The sequence below is a fragment of the Hylobates moloch genome, unplaced genomic scaffold (genome assembly GCF_009828535.3).
Source record: "Hylobates moloch isolate HMO894 unplaced genomic scaffold, HMol_V3 SCAFFOLD_9, whole genome shotgun sequence".
Classification (NCBI taxonomy): domain Eukaryota; kingdom Metazoa; phylum Chordata; class Mammalia; order Primates; family Hylobatidae; genus Hylobates; species Hylobates moloch.
This window is the reverse complement of record NW_026652284.1, coordinates 8,985,612-9,001,146: the sequence shown is the minus strand read 5'-3', so window position 1 is coordinate 9,001,146 and position 15,535 is coordinate 8,985,612.

Here is a 15,535-nt window from a genome sequence, read left to right as displayed (position 1 = left end):
AGCATGGGGGTGGTGGGTGAGCCCACCCCTGAGATTACAACAGTGGCTTCATACCCTTCCAGGATAGGGTGAAGGGTGAGCCAGTCAATTGTTTAGTGAAACAATGGCTTAAAGGACCCTCTTCAATCCAGCCTGGGAGGTAAAGGAGCTGTTATTGGTCCCTTGGACTGATGAGGGATCTGAGGCTTAGAGAAGGACTTTTTCTACCCAAGAGATGCCTGGGCCTCTCAGGACCACCTTGGGCCCCGTGCTGGCTCCAGAGGCTGCAACAAGCAGAGGCCCAGGCCAGGCATGATGGCTCACGCTTGTAGTCCCAGCACTTTGGGAGGATGAGGCTGGAGGATCGCTTGAGGCCAGGAGTTTGATACCAGCCTGGATGATATGGCAAAACCCAATCTCTGCAAAAAAAAATAGAAAAAATTAGCCAGGTTTAGTGGTGTGCACCTGTAGTTCCAGATTCTCGGGAGGCTGAAGTGGGAGGATCACCTGAGCCCTGGAGGTTGAGGCTGCAGTGAGCCATAACTGTGCCACTGCACTCCAGCCTGGGTGACAGAGTGAGAGTCTGCCTTGAAAAAAAAAAGAAAAAAAAGGGAGAGAGAGGCCCAGAGGCCATTATTCCAGCCAGGAAATGGGAGAGGGCTTGGGTAAGATGGAGTGGCTTCCTAAATTGTCCCAGTTTTTTTGGTTTTTTGTTTTTTTGTTTTTTTAGTTTTTTGAGACAGGGTCTTGCTGTGTCACCCAGGCTGGAGTACAGCGGCATGATCTCGGCTCACTGCAACCTTGGCCTCCCAGGTTCAAGCGATTCTCGAGCCTCAGCCTCCCAAGTAGCTGGGACTGCAGGTGCGTGCCACCATGGCTGGTTAATTTTTTTTTTTTTTTTTTTTTTTTTTTTGAGACGGAGTCTCGCTCTGTCACCCAGGCTGGAGTGCGGTGGCGCGATCTCGGCTCACTGCAAGCTCTGCCTCCCGGGTTCACGCCATTCTCCTGCCTCAGCCTCTCCGAGTAGCTGGGACTACAAGCACCCGCCACCACGCCCGGCTAATTTTTTTGTATTTTTTAGTAGAGACGGGGTTTCACTGTGGTCTCGATCTCCTGACCTCGTGATCCGCCCGCCTCAGCCTCCCAAGGTGCTGGGATTACAAGCGTGAGCCACCGTGCCCGGCCATGGTCCAGGTTTTCTAAGAGGCAGGCTGCAGATTCTGTATTCTCCAGTGGACACTTGCAGAGGAGCCAGGAAAGACCACAGGTCCCTTTTGGAAGGAACACTGGGCCTGTCCCCAGGAATGCACACTAATATCCTTCCTAGTGGAGCATCTGAGGCTCACAGCCTCATGCCTACCCCAGGCTCAGATCACTGGGCCTTAGCAGCAGTCTCTAGCCTGCTTCAAGGATGCCAAGAGCCAGAAGAGAAATGGAGGGTTCAGAAGGAACTCTGACGGCCAAGTGAGCAGCCTGTCCTGAGGTTTCCTAACACCTGGCCCTAACCATGCTTTGGCTAGGCTGCACTTTCAATGCTGCCCTCTGGTCTTCAGAGTTTGTTTCAAGAAACAGCCAGATGACGAATGGTTTTGCATCTTCCAAAGGAATTCTTCATTGAATATGTATTTGCTGACAGCAATTCAAATCATGCTTTTTACTATGCAAGACGCTGCCGGGAGAATGGAGGCATGCCAAGTTGTCAAGCGCTAAGATGTGCCTTACATATTGTTCTCTTTGATCCCTGTGAAGGAAACCAGAATATGTCCCCCCAAAATACACCTCTTTGACATAAATATTTTTGAGCTTAAGGCAATTAAGAAGTAGCAAGCAGATGAAGAGATCTTTCTATCCTCTCCCCCTTTCTGCCTGTTAAATAAAATTTGCAGGAGGCCATTGATTGGGACAAGACCCCTGTACCGGGTCCAACAGACCAAACCAATATGGAGTCATTCATGCTAAATGAAACTAATTAACTTAAGAGTATATACATGTAGCAAATAGCTGAGTTTTTGTCAGTTACCAGCAGCTGAGCTCTAGTAGATCTTAGGTGGCCAACTGATTCAAACAAAGCAAACACTGTAACCAATTAAGCTCTATAGCTTACTTCTGTTTTCCATCCATAAACACTCTGACTGTGTTACTGGCTGAAGCCCTTTGAACCTGTCCTGGTTCTGAGGGACTCCCAATTTTAGACTGATTAGTAGGCCAGGATGACTCACACCTGGAAATCCGACGCTTTGGGAGGCTGAGGCTAGAGGATCAAGACCAGCCTGAGCAACATAGTGAGACCTCATCTTTACAAAAAATAAAACATTAGCCAGGCATGGTGGTATGTGCCTGTAGTTTTAGCTACTTGTGGGGCTGAGGTAGAAGGAGGATCCCTTGAGCCCAGAAATTCAAGGTTGCAGTGAGCTGTGATCTCACCTCTGCAATCCAGCCTGGGTGACAAAGTGAGACCATGTCTCTAATAATAAGAAGTAGAATCATGAATAAAAGTTAAGATCTGTAAACTAGATTTGTTGTAATCTTGACTTTTAAAAGATGATTATTGTTTTATTATTATTTTGAGACAGGGTCTCACTCTGTCACCCAGGCTGGAGTGTGGTGGTGCAGTCTCAACTCACTGCAACCTCTGTCTCCCAGGCCCAAGTGACCCTTCCATCTCAGCCTCCCAAGTAGCTGGGACTACAGGCATGGGCTAATTTTTTTGTAGAGACAGGGTTTTGTCATGTCACCCAGGCTGGTCTCAAACTCCTGGACTCAAGCAATCTGCCAGCCTCAGCCTCCCAAAGTGTTGGGATTACAGCTGTGAATCATCATGCCCTGCCAGTCTTGACTTTTTTTTTTTTAGACGGAGTCTTGCTTTTGTAACCCAGGCTGGAGTGCAATGATACGATCTCACTGCAACCCTCACCTCCCGTGTTCAAGCAATTCTCCTACCTCAGCCTCCCAAGTAGCTGGGACTACAGGTGCCCGCCACCATGCCCAGCTAATTTTTTTTTTTTTTTTGAGATGGAGTCTCCCAGGCTGGGGTGCAGTGGCATGATCTTGGTTCACTGCAACCTCCGTCTCCTGGGTTCAAGCGATTCTCCTGCCTCAGCCTCCTGAGTAGCTGGGACTAAAGGCGTGAGCCACCAAGCCCGGCCCTAATTTTTGTATTTTTAGTAGAGATAGGGTTTCACCATGTTGGCCAGGCTGGTCTCCAACTCCTGACCTCAGGTGATCCACCCGCCTCAGCCTCCCAAAGTGCTGGGACCACAGGCGTGAGCCACCACCCGTGGCTCAGTCTTGACTTTTCACATGCCTAAATACAGGACATAACTTCTACTTTACTGGAGACAACGCTTATCAGCTGGGAGGCACCAGAAGAGTCTACAAACAAACCTTCCTCCATTCCTTTTCTCCCATATGTTTACCTTCCCACAGTTTCCCACCTCTGGAAGCCTAAAACTGCTTTCCCTTGTCTTGTCACTTCTTGAAAATTCATTCTTCTTTGTCAAAGATTCTGGGTAAGCCAGAATTCTGAGCCACTGCTTCGGGTCATCTTTCATTGAGGTTTCTGCCTCGTGGTGTGCACTGCATGTGTTAATAAACTGGCTTGGTTTTCATGTGAATCTGTCTGTTGTTACAGCAGGCTGTCCCAACTATGAACTTACTGGGGCTGAGGAGAAGTTATATATTCTTCCTGATACGCACAACTGCCCAGCAACGTAAATCTGATCCCCAATTTACGGATGAGAAAACTGAGGCTCAGGAAAGTTGAGTCCTTTTTCGGGGCCACACAGTCTATAAATATCTATTATAATAACTTCTTCCAGATCCTTACTACTTTCACCATGCCATGGGTCTCGTTAGGCCTCCGTCCTAAGAAGTTTCACTTTCGGCCAGCTGCGGTGGCTCCCGCCTGTAATCCCAGCACTTTGGGAGACTGAGGTGGGTGAATCACCTAAGGCCAGGGGTTCGAGACCAGCCTGGCCAACATGGCAAAACCCCATCTCTACTAAAAATAAAATAAAAAATAAAAAATAAAAATATGGCCAGGCATGGTGTCATGACTATAATCCCAGCACTTTGGGAGGCCTAGGCAGGTGGATCACCTGAGGTCAGGAGTTCACAACCAGGCTGGCCAACGGTGAAACCCCATCTCTACTAAAAATACAAAAAATTAGCTGGGCGTGGTGACGGGCACCTGTAATCCCAGCTACTCAGGAGGCTGAGGCAGGAGAATTGCTTAAACTCGGGAAGTAGAGGTGCAGTGAGCCAAGATCATGCCATTGCACTCCAGCCTGGGCAACAAGAGCGAAACTCTGTCTCAAAAAAAAAAAAAAAAAAAAATTAGCCATTCCTGATGGCGGGCACTTGTAATCCCAGCTACTTGGGAGACTGAGGCAGGAGAATTGCCTCAGTGAGCCGAGATCATGCCATTGCACTGCAGCCTGAGCAACAAGGGCGAAGCTTCATCTCAAAAAAAAAAAAAAAAAAAAAAATAGAAGTTTAACTTTCCTGAAAACCTGATACACTTCCTTTTTGAAACCATGACCCTCTCTTTTGCTTGGTGTGCTAGGAAGCTTAAGCTAAATTTAACATTCAAGCTGGGCAAGCAGTGGCTCACGCCTGTAATCCCAGCACTTTGGGAGGCTGAGGCAGGTGGATCACCTGAGGTCAGGAGTTCGCGACTAGACTGGCCAACAGGTGAAACCTCATCTCTACTAAAATACAATAATTAACCAGGTGTGGTGGTGGGTGCCTGTAATCCCAGCTACCGGTTGAGGCAGGAGAATCACTTGAACCCAGGAGGTGGAGGTGGCAGTGAGCCGAGCTTGCGCCACTGCACTCCAGCCTGGGTGACAGAACAAGACTCCATCTCAAAAAAAAAAAAGAAAGAAAAGAAAAGAAAAATAGGCCTGGAGGTCTGGGCAAGCTCTGCGGAAGGGCCTGCAGTGTGCTTCTGCCCATCCAAGCCTGTTCTCCACTGACCAGCCCCACCCTTTAATGACTAACACTTCTTTTCTCTTCCATCAAATGGGGCAAAAGTATTTCCCAATCAGTATTAATTTCCTGAGAAAGGAGCGGAAGGCCCCAGAGCTGATGTAAATAATGCATGTTGGTTGACTTTCCTGCAGCTAAGGGGCCATTTTTCTTCTAGGATTGCTGTCCATTCTCCACTGCAACTAGTTCATTTTTTTTTTAACAATTCAAAGGGAACTTGAGGTAGCTTCCTCCAAGGCACACATGACAACAGTTAAAAATAAAGCTAGAGAGCTCAGAAACTGCATAGAGGAAGGCAGCGGGTGATTCTATCAGGAACTTGAAGAATGATGATGGCTGTTCTCGAAGGTTAAATTTATATTTATTTATTTATTTGAGACGGAGTCTTCCTCGTCATCCAGGCTGGAATGCAGTGGTGAGATCTCGGCTCACTGCAACCTCCGCTTCCTGGGTTCAAGCGATTCTCCTGCCTCAGCCTCCCAAGTGGCTGGGACTACCTACAGGCACCTGCCACCATGCCCAGCTAATTTTGTATTTTTAGTAGAGACAGGGTTTCACCATGTTGGCCAGGCTGGTCTCAAACTCCTGACCTCAGGTGATCCGTCTGACTCAGGCCCCAAAGTGCTGGAATTCCAGGCGTGAGCCACCACTCCATCCCAGGCTTTCTTCTTTCCCGTAACCCTCTCCTGCAGAACGTCCCTGCAGAACTTCCCCTCCAAAAGCCAAGCAACTCACAAATGCTGCAAACATTTTTGTTCTGCTCAACCCGGAGTGGCTTCACCAACCACCACCCACGCGTGCCCACAAGAAGGGTTATCGCAGGGCAGCCACTCTGAGCACCCAGGTAGTGGGGGCTGCAAGTGTGAGAAGCCCACTTCTCCAGCCCCTGCACAAGGTACTCCAGACACCTGCCTCCATGCCCCATCCTGGCAGGAAGCCCACTTTGCTGGGTGTGGGTCTTTTCCTTCCAGGTGAGGCAGAAACTACCCAGCTCAAGTCTTTACCCTTTTGCTTTGGCCAGGAAAAGTATAGTGAAGCTTAGGGGTTAAGAGCACCTTCTTTGGAACCAAACTGCCTGGCCCCACCACTGTGGAGCTGCGTGACCTTAGGCGACTTTACCTCTCTGCGCCTCTGCTTCCTCATCTGTAGCCTGGGGATGCTAATAATGGTGCTCAACTTTCAGAACCGCTGTTGGGATTAAATGAATTAATATATATAAAATGCTTATAACTGTACTTGACACAGAGGGCACCCTCAGAAAATGTGAGTTTTTGAGCTATCTTAGTTATATTCTAGAACGGCATCTTTGGGCTTTGCAGGATTGGATGTTTCTGCTCTAGAAGAGTTTTTTTTTTTTTTTTTTTCTTCCCTTCCTTCCCTCCCTCCCTCCCTTCCTTCCCTCCTTCTCTCCATCCCTCCCTTCCTTCCTTTCCCCCTCTCTCTCTCTCACTTTCTGTCTTTCTTCAGATGGAGTCTCACTCTGTCGCCCAGGCTGGAGTGCAGTTGCGTGATCTTAGCTTACTGCAACCTCCACCTCCCAGATTCAAGCAATTCCTGCCTCAGCCTCTCAAGTAGCTGGGTGTGGTGTCAAGCACCTGTAATCCCAGCTAATTTTTTGTATATTTAGTAGAGATAGGGTTTCGCCATGTTGACCAGGCTGGTCTCGAACTCCTGACCTCCAGTGATCCTCCTGTCTTGGCCTCCCAAAGTGCTGGGATTACAGGCATGAGCTACCATGCCCGGCCTTTCCTTCTTTCTCTTTCTTTTCTTCCTTTCTCTTTCTTTTCTTTTCTTTGAGACAGGATTTTGTTCCCCAGGCTGGAGTGCAGTGGTGTGACCATGGCTTGACCTATTGGCTTCAGCAATCCTCCTCCCACCACAGCCTCCCAAGTAGCTGGGACCACAGGTATGTGCCACCACCCCTGGCTAATTTTTTTATTTTTGGAGATGAGGTCTTGCTATGTTGCCTAGGCTGGTGTTGAACTCCTAGGCTCAAGTGATCCGCCTTCCTTGGCCTCCCAATGTGCTGGGATGATAGGCATGAGCCACCGTGCCTGGCCAAGAGCATTTTTCAATAGCAGCAACAGCAGGTTGTGACACGCTAGTGTGCTGGAGAACCATTCAGTGGGTCAAGTTTTTTTTTTTTTTGAGACAGAGTCTCACTCTTTTGCCCAGGCTGGAGTGCAGTGGCACTATCTCAGCTCACTGCAAGCTCTGCCTCCTGGGTTCATGCCATTCTCCTACCTCAGCCTCCTGAGTAGCTGGGACTACAGCCACCCGCCACTGCGCCTGGCTAATTTTTTGTATTTTTGGTAGAGACGGGGTTTCACCGTGTTAGCCAGGATGGTCTCGATCTCCTGACCTCGTGATCCACCCACCTCGGCCTCCCAAAGTGCTGGGATTACAGGTGTGAGCCATCACGCCCTGCCAAGTTTTAAAAAAATAGAACAGAGTCTGGGCATGGTGGCTCACGCCTGTAATCCCAGCACTTTGGGAGGCCGAGGCAAGTGGATCACCTGAAGTCAGGAGTTCGAGACCAGCCTGGGCAACATGGTGACACCCTGTCTCCACTAAAAATACAAAAATTAGCTGGGCGGCCGGGCGCGGTGGCTCACGCCTGTAATCCCAGCACTTTGGGAGGCCGAGGCGGGCGGATCACGAGGTCAGGAGATCGAGACTATCCTGGCTAACATGGTGAAACCCCGTCTCTACTAAAAATACAAAAAATTAGCCGGGCGTGGTGGCGGGCGCCTGTAGTCCCAGCTACTCAGGAGGCTGAGGCAGGAGAATGGCGTGAACCTGGGAGGCGGAGCTTGCAGTGAGCCGAGATCGTGTCACTGCATTCCAGCCTGGGTGACAGAGCTAGACTCTGTCTCAAAAAAAAAAAAAAAAAAAAAAAACAAAAAAACGCATACTCAAAACCCAGGCTACCTAGGGTTCACATCCCTGCCCCACCATCTGTCGGCTGTGTGACCTTGAAGGGGTCACTTCTGCCTCAGTTTCCCCATCTGGCACAAGGGAACAATAATGTACCTTCCGACCCAGGGCTGGGGGAGGGTTCAATGAATCCGTAGTCCTGCTTCTGATACAAAGTTCAAGAGGCGGTGGAGGAAGTGGGGGAGCAGCAGAGTTTGGGGTCAGGCACCTGGATTCAACCTCATGCCCTCCATACACTGGAGGTGACCCGGGCTTTGCAACACTGATTCATTCAGCAAGTGTGTATCTTGCAGCAAGCTGTGCCTGTTACGGTTGGGCTCTGGAGATGCAGCACTGGACAAGCCCCAGGGCTGCTGCCCCCGCAACCCCCTGGAGTTTATACTCAGTAAGGAAGAGAAACTAAGAAGAATAAAAATAAGATACAGTGTTGTGCTGCAAAGAAATGTAAGATAGGAGGGGAGAGACAGGGGAAGGGGGACTACAGAGGTAGGAAGGCCTCCCTGAGGTCAGGACACCGGAGCTGAGCATGGACCTGGGTGAGCTGATGGGGGAGAAGCCGCGTGGGTCTCGAAGGCCAGAGCATCGCAGGCTTTGGGAAGAAATGGTGCAAAAGCCCTGGGCAGTGGTGGCATGCTGGAGGCAGGGAGGCCCAAGTTGGGTGCAGATAGCAAGGAGGATCCAGGAGGGGGCAGCTGAGGATTTGGGATTTGACCAAAAGAGCACTGAAAAGCAGAGGGAAGGTTCCAGGCTGAGCCGGGGAGTGGCGGGACTGTGATTCACATGTGAAAAAGCCTGCAATAGACACACATACATTTCCTTGCTCAGTCAAATGGAAAGACCTAGAAGCAACAACACCCCAGGAGCATGAAGAATGCACCAGCACACCAGCATCTTGATTTTTGTTTTTTTTTTTCTTTTTTTGAGACAGAGTTTTGCTCTTCTTGCCCAGGCTGTAGTACAATGGCACAGTCTCGGCTCACTGCAACTTCTGCCTCCCTGGTTCAAGTGATTCTCCTGCCTCGGCCTCCCAAGTAGCTGGGATTACAGGCGCCCACCACCACGCCCAGCTAATTTTTGTATTTTTAGTAGAGATGGGGTTTTACCATGTTGGTCAGGCTGGTCTTGAACTCCTGACCTCAGGTGATCCACCTGCCTCGGCCTCCCAAAGTGCTGGGATTACAGGTGTGAGCCACCATGCCTGGCCTGGATCTTGGTTTCTGATACCATTTTCCTCCACAAAAGGAACCAGGGCTCCCTGGGAAAATTGGCAATTCTAGGATGAGGGCAAGAAACTGACAGACGAAACTGGAGCATCTTAAAGTTCCAGAAAGAAAAGAAGTGCTTCCAAACAAAACACCACAATGATGGGTGCATATCTAGGGGGTCACAGCGATGAACTGAAAAAGCTTCCAGTGGCCAAAGCTAGAACAACTTGAGCAACGAAAGAAAGAAAGGAGGTCAGCCACGGTGGCTCCCACCTGTAATCCTAGCACTTTGGGAGAGTGAGGCAGGAGGATTGTCTAAACTGAGGAGTTCAAGACTAGCCTAGGAAATATAGTGAGCCCTCGTCTCCACTAAAAATAAAAACAAATTCAAAAAAATTAGCCAAGCATACTGGTGGGTGCCTGTAATCCCAGCTACTCGGGAGGCTGAGGCACAAGAATCACTTGAACCTGGGAGGCAGAGGTTGCAGTGAGCCAAGATCGCGCCACTGCACTCCAGCCTGGATGACAGAGCGAGACTCTGTCTCAAAAAAGCAAACAAAAACCCTGAAGACAACGGTTGAGGTTGAGGGGCAGGCAGAGGCAGAGCCCCAGACGAGGGAGGCGCAAAACTCCGGAAAGCGAGGCCTTATTCTCCCAGCCCTGCCCTGGAAAGTCTGTCCTTGGTGGGGCGGGGCCTCAGCCTCCCCTTCTGGGGGCCCTGAAATGCAGCCCTGCCCCCAACGCTTCAGTCTGTTTGTTCTGCAAAAATGACGTTTGTTACTCCAACTTCAGAGAAGTTGTGAGGCTAAAAATAGACGTTTTAGCAAAAGTGGTTGAGAGACGAGTAAAAGCTTTGCAAATAGGTTACCCTCTCGGGGGTGCTCAGCAGGATGGAGCTTGGCCCTGCCCCGTCCACCACTACCCAGGGTGCTCCCGCTCCAAAAGCCTCTATCTCTCTAGATAAATACCCACTCTCGGTAGTTAGCCCTCTATCTTGAAAAGCACCTAGAGTGAGGAGCAACCCCATGTGAATCCCCAAAATCCTCTATGAGAAGGAATAGAGATGGTTACTGTTTCCCAGGACAGAAAGACAAGGATGAAAAAGTGTACATGCAGGACAGGGAGAAGTTTTAGGATTAGAAGAAACCATTTCCCACATGTAGTGAGTTGAATGGTGGCCTCCAAAAAGATACGTCCAAATCCTAATCCCAGGCCGGAGGCGATGGCTCATGCTTATAATCCCGATGCTTTGGGAGGACAAGGTGTGCAGATGGCTTGAGCCCAGGAGTTTGAGACCAGCCTGGGCAACATGGCAAAATCCCATCTCCACAAAAACTAGCAGGGCATGGTGGTGGGCACCTGTAGTCCCAGCTCCTCCTGAGGCTGAGGCAGGAGGATCACTTGAGCCCAGAAAGCAGAGGTTGCAGTGAGCCGAGATGGCGCCACTGCACTCCAGCCTGGGTGACAGAGCAAGACTCTGTCTCAAAAAAAAAAAAAAGCTTGCAAAAGGGTCAGATGATTGAAGTTTTTTTTTTTCTTTTTTGAGAAGGAGTCTTGCTCTGTCACCCAGGCTGGAGTGCAGTGGTGCCATCCCGGCTCACTGCAAGCTCTGCCTCCTGGGTTCTGGCCATTCTCCTGCCTCAGCCTCCCGAGTAGCTGGGACTACAGGTGCCCGCCACCATGTCCCGCTAATTTTTTGTATTTTTAGTAGAGACGGGGTTTCACCGTGTTAGCCGGGATGGTCTCGATCTCCTGACCTCGTGATCCGCCGGCCTCGGCCTCCCAAAGTGCTGGGATTACAGGCGTGAGCCACCGCACCCGGCCTAGATGATTGAAGTTTTTATAGAATTGGAAGCGGGGTTTGGAGGTTCTGCAGGGAGGGGTGACAAGCTATGGGGAGGTGAGGGAGGTGTGAGTGCACAGTGAGTGAAAAGGTGCAGATAACGGCTCTCAGGTAATTTTGGAACTGCCCTCAGCAGAACAGGTGATGGTCTGTGGCAATCTATCTGGGCAGTTGCCTGTGAGTCTCTTTTCCTCTGATAGGATCTTTCCTAGACCCATCTTTAGGTTGATAAGGAGCCTTAGAGAAAGCCTCTGCTTGCATCCACTACTTACTCACGTAGAGCTCCTTTATTTTTTCATTTATTTATTTATTTATTTTGAGACAGAGTCTCACTCTGTTGCCCCAGGCTGGAGTACAATGGCGCAGTCTCAACTCACTGCAACCTCTGCCTCCCGGGTTCAAGCAATTCTCCTGCCTCCGCCTCCCGAGTAGCTGGGACTACAGGCGCCTGCCACCATGTCTGGCTAATTATTTTTGTATTTTTAGTAGAGACAGGGCTTCACCATGTTGGCCAGGCTGGTCTCGAAGTCCTGACCTCAAGTGATCCGCCTGCCTTGGCCTCCCAAAGTACTGGGAGCCATGGCGCCCGGCCTAGAACTTCTTTACAGGTGTATGGTTTTTACTAAATAACAACTTTTCAGAGGTATTCCTGTGTCTGCAGCTTATCTAAAGAGCCATCTCAAAATATGCAAATAAATATATTTTGGGGTGGCAGATTTTAGTCTCCCACAGAGCGATGTGGCCACAAGCCAAGGAGTGCCTGGAGCCACTAGAAGCTGGAAGAGGCTAGGAAGGATCCTCCGCTACGGCCTCCAGAGAGAGCATGGCCCTGTCTCCACTGTGACTTCGGACTTCTGACCACCTGAACTGGAAGAGAATAAACTGGCTGTTGTTTATTTACTTATCTATTAAGATAGGGTCTTGCTCTGTCACCCAGGCTGGAGTGCAGTGGCGTGATCATGGTTCAGTGCAGCCTCCATCTCCCGGGCTCAAGCGATCCCGTGGAGCAGCTGGGACTGTAGGCGCACACCACCACGCCTAGCTAATTTTTGTAATTTTGTAGAGATGGAGTTTCACTATGTTGCCTTGGCTGGTTTCAAACTCCTGGGCTCAAGCAATCCTCCCACCTCAGCCTCCCATAGCACTGGGATCACAGGTGTGAACCACCATACCTGGCCTCTTCTATGGATTATTATGCAGCCAATAAAATGAGAAGTATAAAGATGTGGCCTCAGGGCCGGATGGTGGCTCACACCTGTAATCCCAGCACTTTAGGAGGCCAAGGCAGGCAGATCAGGAGGTCAGGAGATCGAGACCATCCTGGCTAACATGGTGAAACCCCATCTCCACGAAAAATACAAAAAATTAGTTGGGCATGGTGGCGGGTGCCTGTAGTCCCAGCTACTTGGGAGGCTGAGGCAGGAGAATGGCGTGAACCCAGGAGGCGGAGCTTGCAGTGAGCTGAGATCGGGCCACTGCATTCCAGCCTGGGCGAGAGCGAGACTGCGTCTCAAAAAAAAAATAATAATAAAATAAAATAAAGATGTGGCCTCAGGCCAGGTGCGGTGGCTCACGTCTGTAATCCTAGCACTTTGGGAGGCCAAGGCAGGCAGATCATGAGGTCAGGAGTTCCAGATCAGCCTGGCCAACATGGTGAAACCCCATCTCTACTAAAAATACAAAACTTAGCTGGGAGTGGTGGCGGATGCCTGTAATCCCAGCTACTCAGGAGGCTGAGGCAGGAGAATTGCTTGAACCCAGAAGGCGGAGGTTGTAGTGAGCCAAGATCGTGCCATTGCACTCCAGCCTGGGCCACAGAGTGAGACTCCCTCTCAAAAAATAAAAATACAAAAATAAAAAAAGATGTGGCCTCGTGGAAAGGGTTTGGGCTGCACAATCAAATGAGAAAAGGCAAATACATTACCGGGCGATCAGCACGTGGCCTTTCATGCATCATCCTGCTTCATCCTCTAGTAATGCCCTGTGGTAGGTGCTGTTACGGTCTCCATTTTACTAGTTAAGAAGCCGAGGCAATGCCATAACTGGGCGTGGCGGCTCACACCTGTAATCCCAGCACTTTGGGAGGCCAAGGCTGGTGGATCACTTAAAGCCAGGAGCTCGAGACCAGCCTGGCCAACATGGAGAAACCCTGTCTCTACTAAAAATACAAAAATTAGCCAGACATGGTGGCAGGTGCCTGTAATCCCTCAGCTGGTGAGGCTGAGGCACAGGAATCACCTGAACCTGGGAGGCAGAGTTTGCAGTGAGCTGAGATCGTGCCACTGCACTCCAGCCTGGGCAACAGAGCAAGACTCTGTCTCAAAAAAAAAAAAAAAAAAAAAAAAGAAAGGAAGAAAAGAAAAAAAAGAAATCATGCCATAGGTAACTTGCCAAGGTCACCAACTTGATAGGTGGAGGTTCATGAACTCTATATCCACCTAAGCCCTGAGCTGTGAGCTTCGCCCTCCCTGGTGGCCTTTCTACAACCCTGAAGCCAGGTAGGAGGAGGGGCATAGGGCTTATTGGACAAACGATAATATTAAGTTGGCCCATGAACCAAAAATGGGAGGAAGAAAATGTGTCACATTACCACCTGGAGGGCCAGCCGCTGCCTTCTCCACTGAAAATGACAATTCTGAAGACCCACAGCATCATGGGAAATGATGGTGTCTTCTGGTGACAAAACTCAATGCAAAGCCTGGTGAGGTGGCTCATGCCTGTTATCCCAGCACTTTGGGAGGCCGAGGTGGGTGGATCATTTGAGGCCAGGAGTTCAAGACCAGCCTGGCCAACATGGTGAAACCCTGTCTCTACTAAAAATACAAAAATTAGCCAGGTATGGTAGTGGGCACCTGTAATCCCAGCTACTGGGGAGGCTGAGGCATAAGAATTGTTTAAACCCAGGAGGTGGAGGCTGAAGTGAGCCAAGATTGCACTGCTGCACTCCAGCCTGGGCAACAGAGCGAGACCCTGTCCCAAAAAAAAAATGCAGAATTGTTTGTACCTGGGTCACAACTGTGTGTGACATACACACATGGGCACAGTGGGAGGGGACTTAGAACAATGGAAGCTGGGAGAGAGATGGGGTTTCAAATGTTTTCTTTTCTTTTTCTTTTTTTTTTTTTTTGAGAGGGAGTCTCGCTCTGTCACCCCAGGCTGGAGTGCAGTGGTGCGATCTTGGCTCACTGCAAGCTCCGCCTCCCGGGTTCACACCATTCTCCTGCCTCAGCCTCTCCGAGTAGCTGGGACTACAAGTGCCCGCCACCCTATTAGCCTGCCCAGCTAATTTTTTTGTATTTTTAGTAGAGACAGGGTTTCACCGTGGTCTCGATCTCCTGACCTCGTGATCCGCCTGCCTCAGCCTCCCAAAGTGCTGGGATTACAAGAGTGAGCCACCGTGCCCAGCCTCAAATGTTTTCTTTCCATTTTTGTCTGCTCACATTTTGCTAACGGTGTAATAAAAATACATAAATGTAAGATAAAAAACTGGGTATTTATTTATTTACTTCCTTTCCCAAGTCAGAGCGAATCCCTCTTGCTGCTCATACCAGGACCTTGGATGGGCAAGTGTTTCATCTGTCTGGGCTCCAGGCCCTATTTGTGGCAGCCAGATGCTCACATGTCTGCCTGCTCCATCAGTAACGGGGCAGCCTCGTACAGGGATGGGAACCCACCAGAAGGACTCCTTTGGGAATGCACGTGGCATGGGAGAAGTCTGTCAGTGGACAGCAGAGCCTCAACCAATGGCAGCTGTAATCCAGGCAATTGCAAGATGGCAAGAGCACAGTGCTAGGGCAATGGATGCCCAGCTCTGGCTCTAGGAGATCCCCCACGCATCCACATGGCTACACCAGCAGTCTCCAGTCAGGTGTGACTGCCCAGCATGCTCTTGACCCTATCCAAGTTGATTAGACCAGGGGTGGCCACCTGACCCAAGGCGAGCCAATCAGCAATTTCCTTGGGAATATGGAATTGGAATCAAGGGAATAGAGTTAGTGTTCTTTAGACACCTGGAGCAGGGGTGGTCTAACATGGAAGCCGAGGAGCTGCAGGGCCTCTTATGCCCTCAAAAGGACTAAAGAAATCAGAGGAGCGGATATGCAGAGGAAGAGAGATTGGGGGAGAATCATGCAGCAGATGCATAGAGAGGAAGAGAAGGACACAGATGAGAAAGAAAATTCTCATCTTTCCAGCTCCTGGTTCCTGTAGCTTTTTTTTTTTTTTTTTTTTTTTTTTTTAAGATGGAGTCTTGCTATGCTGCCCAGGCTGGAGTACAGTGGTGCGATCTTGGCTCACTGCAACCTCCACCTCCCAGGTTCCTGTAGCTCTTTCCAGGCAACTTTCCAGCTCCTGATTCCTGTAGCTTTTTTTTTTTTTTTTTTTCCAAGATAGACTCTTGCTCTGTCTCCCCGGCTGGAGTACAGTGGTGCAATCTTGGCTCACTGCAACCTCCACCTCCCAGGTTCAAGCGATTCTCCTGCCTCAGTCTCCTGAGTAACTGGGATTACAGGAGTGCACCACCACGCCTGGCTAAGAGAGGGGGTTTCACTATGTTGGCCAGGCTGGTCTCGTACTCCTGACC